This window comes from Pinus tabuliformis, chromosome 7, assembly GCF_031772625.1.
Source record: "Pinus tabuliformis cultivar Carrire ecotype Pingquan chromosome 7, CPIR1, whole genome shotgun sequence".
NCBI classification, from domain to species: Eukaryota; Viridiplantae; Streptophyta; class Pinopsida; order Pinales; family Pinaceae; genus Pinus; species Pinus tabuliformis.
This window is the reverse complement of record NC_142293.1, coordinates 48800489-48806986: the sequence shown is the minus strand read 5'-3', so window position 1 is coordinate 48806986 and position 6498 is coordinate 48800489. Positions and strand designations below refer to the sequence as shown.

The 6498-nt window shown below is 34.3% G+C and overlaps 1 pseudogene; it reads right to left on the bottom strand.

Moving 5' to 3' along the window:
- Nucleotides 1-1875: 1875 nt before the first annotated feature.
- LOC149245160 (protein RADIALIS-like 3 pseudogene) lies at nucleotides 1876-2836 on the bottom strand (annotated as a pseudogene).
- Nucleotides 2837-6498: the final 3662 nt, after the last annotated feature.

The window sequence follows — 6498 nt, the reverse complement described above, 5'->3', positions numbered from 1 at the left end:
TGAAATATATAAGATTATGGTTCATTGAAGTATATTAGAGTATCTACATAAATACTATTATCTTTTAAAATTGAACTTAGTGATGTGACTTATTTTACACAAGTATTATGGATTTACTATTGATGATGTGACAATAAATGGTTTGTTCAAATGAAATCTATACAAATAATATTATATTTCAAAATTATCATTCTCAATATAATTACATGTTACATCAATATTTAACCATGTCAAAATGAATTATTTTCATTTTACTAGTTTAAAAAATAGATGTATCTCTTCTCCCATAAGTTACTATAAATTAATAAAAATAAATAAAAAACTAAAAATATTAAATAATCCCCAATTTTTTTTATCTGAACTACTTCATACTTTTTACAAAATACATAAACCCATTATTCTAATATTGAATGGGGCAAAAAAATCCCTCTATCCACCAAAATATCAATTTAAACTCCAGATCAGGCTTCTTTTAAATAATAGTCGATGCCTCCATGACTATTTATGCGAGGAAATTTATTACATTGTAAGGGCCCGAGTATCCATAAATTCATTTCATAAATTAAAAAATTTACAAATGATAAAGACTGCAACATATAGTACTTGGTGTAGTTGCGGATAAGACTGTACAGATGCTAATTTATATATGGAAAGACTGGCCGTGACATTCTGATATTCCATATTTACATATTCTACTTGCTGATATTATTCGGAGCTGTCTCTCTCTTTGCTTTTCTTCTAATAATTTTTACCCATATACATATTCTTTTCCATTTGTCATCCATTCGCTTGCGCAGCTGCCGACTACAGAACTTCATTGCAACTTCATGCACATAAACCGCCTGCACAAAATTTTCCAGTCGAGATAAATTCAATCAGTCGAGTGATCATGAAAGTGAAATAAGATATTAACCATCTAATAGTTGTAACGTGATTTTGATTGAACAGATTCCATTTATGTGCTCAAAATATTAGAGCTCAATCAGGTGTCCCTGCTAAGCGAGATCTCAATTACCAACATATTCCAAGAGAGTGATATTAAAGGTAAATTAATCATATGATTAAGGAGTTCTTGGACTCGTGCAACAAAATACTAAGATCTAAACTAAAGATAGCAAAATATTCTAGGGATCCTGCTGATAATAAATCTTTTCCACCAAACGGAAATAAAATTTGATGTATGCTCTGGTATTAGCTTAAAGTGAAATAGTATAGTTCTTGGAAACCAGTTTCATGTGCAACAAAATTACAAAATACTAAGATCTACACTAAAGATAGCAAAATATTTCTAGCGATCCTGCTGATAATAAATATTTTCCATCACATGGAAATAAAATTTGATGTGCGCTCTAGTATTAGCTTAAAGTGAAATAGTATACCAATTTAAACTAGTAACTCATACTTATGTCACTGGCAAAGTAAGTTTTGTTGGATTTTGACACTCATTTTGTAAATGAGAATTCATTAGGAGAACTAATGGTTATTTTGGATCTATTTTGGAATTACTTAAAAAGTAATTATAATATTTTGGATTTTTTAAAATTATGTAGTTTTTTGGTGTAAAAGAAAACCGGTCTAAATTCCTTTTCCTTATTTTCTTGTGTAAAAACCTTAAATTTTCGCACTCACCCCATTGTTAATGGATCACTTTAACTAACCATAATTCTGAAACCACTCAAAAAAATAATAACACACTCACCTCATTCAGAATCTATCAGTTAAACTAACCATAATTCTGAAATCACTCGAAAAGTAATAACAGGTATTGATAATTGTTTGAAATTTTATGAATGCCTACCCGTTTTGGAACAAAAATAAATGCAAACTAAGACTACTTTAGAAAACTAACTGTATACTTGAAAAAAAGGAGAAATTTTAGACATGCCTGTGTTCCTCTTCCACGCATTTGTCAGAATTATTACGGATCGCTGCTGCTCCTCCTCCTCCTGATCTATCCCCAGATTTAGAACCTGGAGATTTGTATTGGGGGAAAGGCACCTGGCCTGCTTCAATGCAATTCAAGTCCTCTAACAGAATCTCATAATGCCTTTTGACTTCTTGTGGGGATTTCCCTCCAACCATGAGAGCCACATTATGCCAACGATCAGGAGTGTCTTTGTCATAGATAGCTAACGCGTTCTCAAACAGTTTGTTTTGCTCGGAAGTCCAATTTGTTGCAGTATTACTGGACGAATTCATTCCTGGTGAAGAAACTGATTTACCATCCATATTACTATTAAGCATGCAACTGACACTATCAGGCACAAGAAGTTCAAAGGCAACTGACACTATGAGGCCCAATAAGTTCAAAGGCAATGTTTACAGGCCGACAAGCATGCTGCACTTGGTTATGTTCGACCGACCTTTCGACAGAAATAACATGTAACAGACAGAAGATTCAACTCATGCTCTGAAATAAACCAAAAGCCAACATATAATAGAATGACCTACAACCGATGATAGAGGGGATTGAGCTAAATATAGCGGAGATTGATCTCAATATAATCAGCTTCAAATTATCAGTCGAAACTCAATAGAATTTCTGGTACAGTGGAAGGAGTCGATTGTTAGAATGCAGGGAACCCAACGACGATATTCGATAGAAAACTGTAATGAAAAAGAACCAGTATATAAATTGTATTAAAAGAAAAGTGAATGTACTCGATCAATAGCTAATCCAGAAATGGATAATAAAACGAAGTATCCTCCTCCAAATCATCTGACAGGCACTAAAATCAGGGAAATTAAGTCAGAAAATTGCGAAGGGAAACAGAACTTTCAGAAAATTGCATATACCAGGGACTCAGAGTGGCCTGCCAATTTACGGTCACCTCAAGTGCTGAGGAAAGGAGTTTATCTTGAACGCTATCACTGGACAAACTCCATAAATAGAAGGAACCTAGCGTCTGCAGTAGTGTGCCAGTTGTCGAATCTCTGCTACAGTGCTCGAAAGAATAGTAAATGACTTCTCTCTCTACAAACCACACGATCGAGGCTAAATCTAGGCAAGAGGAATCAGAATCAGAAGACTGTCGCTGGCTTCTTGACTGAATGCAGCAAAAACAGGGAGAGTGAAAAGGAAAGCAAACACCATATACACTTGCAATAATACAGCTATTAACCTCTTAAAATATCTTTCTAAGATGTCACATTTTCAATCTGAAAGGAGAATTATACGGGGAAGCTGCCAGCTATCTCTGATGCTCGTACGGCGGTGACCAACTGTAAGAAATTTTGGAGTTTTTCTTAGAAATTTGTGGAAAACAATTTTACTCAATGTGTAACCTTTTGTTGTTTAAATTGAGATGATTTTGATGGCATGTATGAATTAGCATTTCAATTTTACAAGAAGTAAATAGAATCTCTAGGGTGGAAATTGCAGATAGAGTGATTAAGTGTTTCTAATCCAACTTTAATAAATTCAGGGTAAATTGTTCGGAAACCTCCAAAATAAATATACTACTGCTATACACCTTCACTTTATATAACAAGTTGAGGGTTGTGTTTATCATGTGGATTTATTTGGCTGTGGTGTATGTAATTCCAGTCTTTCCATGGGAAATTTTTTTTTGTCTTTTTTAATAAGCTAAATGTAGATGTTTGATTCCCACAAAACTAGTGGTTCAATTCTAAACAAGATTATATACACGGGTAGTTTAGTGGTCCAATTCTAAACAAGATTATAGAGACGGCTGATGAGCTGCTAGATACTTGATCTCTTCGGTTGAAAAAACAAACTAAAAAAACCTTAAATTGTATGTAATTGATTGGATCCGGATCAATTTTTCTCCGATATCAAATCCCCACCGGTGTATTTTTGTTATGACATTTTTTTGTGAGTCTCCCCTATGATGTCGAGAATGAGCAGTGAAGAAATGCTGGTAGACTGTGGGGATCGGAGTCCCTCGAATAAGCTTTATTTGTCGGAATCACGTTGTAAAATTCTGAGCGGGCCAATCGTGACAGTCCGGCTGACTGTGGGGACACCAGTGATTGAGTTGGGCTGCTAAGAATAGCTTTAGGAATACAGTTTCAATGGCCTCCATTCATTTCCAGATATTTGTTTCTCCAGAAAGTGCACTAAAGCAAACTAATATCAAAACCATCAGCATATTATGTCATGTCATATTTTATTCTATTCAATCATATTAGCCCAAAAAAGGTGTTTTTCCAGCTTTTCCAAATGAATGAAAGGAACATTGTACTCCTATCCTTCTACTTTTAGACTTGTCTCAAGCATCTTGGGTTCCTGCAAGTTGATATTACTTTATGAAAATTTGTTTGGAGATTCAGATTCATGGATTCTATTTTTATACTTACCTTGAGCATCTTTGGTTGCTGGCCAAACCACTTAATTTTTTTTATTTTTGACCATGGTGGGACATGGGTTCCAATTTTATATTAACCCCAGGCATCTTTGTGTTTGTGCAGATTGTCAATTTTTTTCTAAATTCTATTTACAAAAGACTTGACCTAGGTGGGACACACGCGGCTTTGGAATCCATGGGCTCCAATTTTTATATTTACCTTAAGCATCTTTTGGGGTACTGCAAATTGACATTTCTTTTAAATTTCGTCGTTTCATTTCTGGCGAAATCACTCATTTTCTAATTTTGTGATCCAGGTAGGACACATGTGACTATCGGATTCATTAACTTATCATTTAGGCACAGGTTGCTCAATTTCCATTGACACTGGTACAGCTACCATACTTAGCTTAAACTCCTGAAATCTAGTTCAATTAATATGCAGAATACATATATTATGCAGGAACAGCTTCGTAGTTTCAAATAAAGGACACTGTAACCTATCTGGATCAGAGCTAGCTAGTAATGTCTAAAAGATCATAATGGCAAATAAGTAAGACTCAATCCTTCTATAGGTACCGTTATTTGCATGAAGTCTGTATGCTGAGCACGTTAGATGGATTGGATTTTTTCCATCTAAGAAAAGTTATACGTTTAGGCTTAGTTATAAAAACTAGGGTGGTTGTATTAGAAATTTCTCTGATATAAATACACTTATTAAGTTAGAAGCAATTTTTTTTATTAATAATTTAAATTGGGAAAGATATTTGATAATTTATTCAATATGGATTGAAAATTTTATAAAAGGAAAATCACAAGGCAAATAATATATTATAAAAAATAATTTGCAAAAGTGATTTACACTTAGATAAAATATTGAGATTTTTTTAGAAAAACAATTGTGTTCTTATAATAGTTTTAGGAAACAATTATTATTCCTCACTATACGGGTATGTATGGACAATCAATTGTTAGCATTCTTGATTTCACACACATAAACTCAATGTTGAGGCATATATCTCTAGAGATAGAACTCAACTTGCTTTGGAATTATGTGTTCATCATATTGTCAATTCCAAATTTTATATACTCTGTGGGGTGATGTCTCTTAACTGAGCTTGTAAGCACTAGTTAGAGGTCAATAATAATGGTAAACACGGGATCTCATGACAAGAGTTGCACAAAATACGTTTGGGCGACAATGGTTGTTGTGCATAATTAAGAGGGTTCTAAGGTGATCCAAACATGATTGTTTATGCATCTGCTTGAATCATTTTCCCCTCCATAACTAATGATCCCCACTGTATTCCTCTTTAGAGGTTAAAGTTGCGTTAGGGTTCATTTCATGTGTACAACTTTTCTTGATGTATATCCTATCCAACCTTAATAACTAGAAAAGAATTGTTACTTCATGAGTGGAGGTGCATCAATGTCTAACTAAGGATCACATCCTTTAGTGGAGGAGTCAAGTGTTGAAGAACCAAGCCTCTTGGATGTGTTAGTGCTAGTGGTTTGAGCAACATCAATATGCACGAGGGCTTTCATATATTGATGTTCAATACTAAATGCAAACAAAAATATGGATGAAGGTTGATTATGAAAGTGTATCCCCGCACTAGTTCTAGTATATGGACCATATCTAAGAGGTTTGAGTTTTTAATGGGTACCCTTAAAGAATTTGTTCTAAATATGTAGGTTGGCATTTTCATGGATCTAAAATGATGAGAAGTGTGATGCACATCATGTCGATCCTTTTACTTGTATTATTGGCATGCCAAGATTTGATGGACCCGTTGATGGACTTATTGTATATGCTACAAAAATGTGTATGCTTTGTCCAATTACTTCTCCTACAAGGGTGGCTAAAATGGAATTGTGGTATGAAAGGTAATGTCAATGGGTGTGGCTAGACACGTTGAAAATGAAATGCATTGAGTAAAAATGGGAAGATATTTGTTGTGAGCTTGTTTAGAGTAAGGAAGATTATCAGCTGGTGCTCATGGGTGTACATTATTATAGGGGAAGGATGCAAAAGTGTATAGTTGGCGACTTTCCTTTCACTATTTTACTATAGCTGAATTGACAAGGATATAATTGTAACAACCTTGTTGTTGTAGTTGCTACAACCCCCTCCAAAAGTTCGGCCTATACCCAATTTCAGAGCTTCCCTTGATCTTGTTGGTCATTGTTG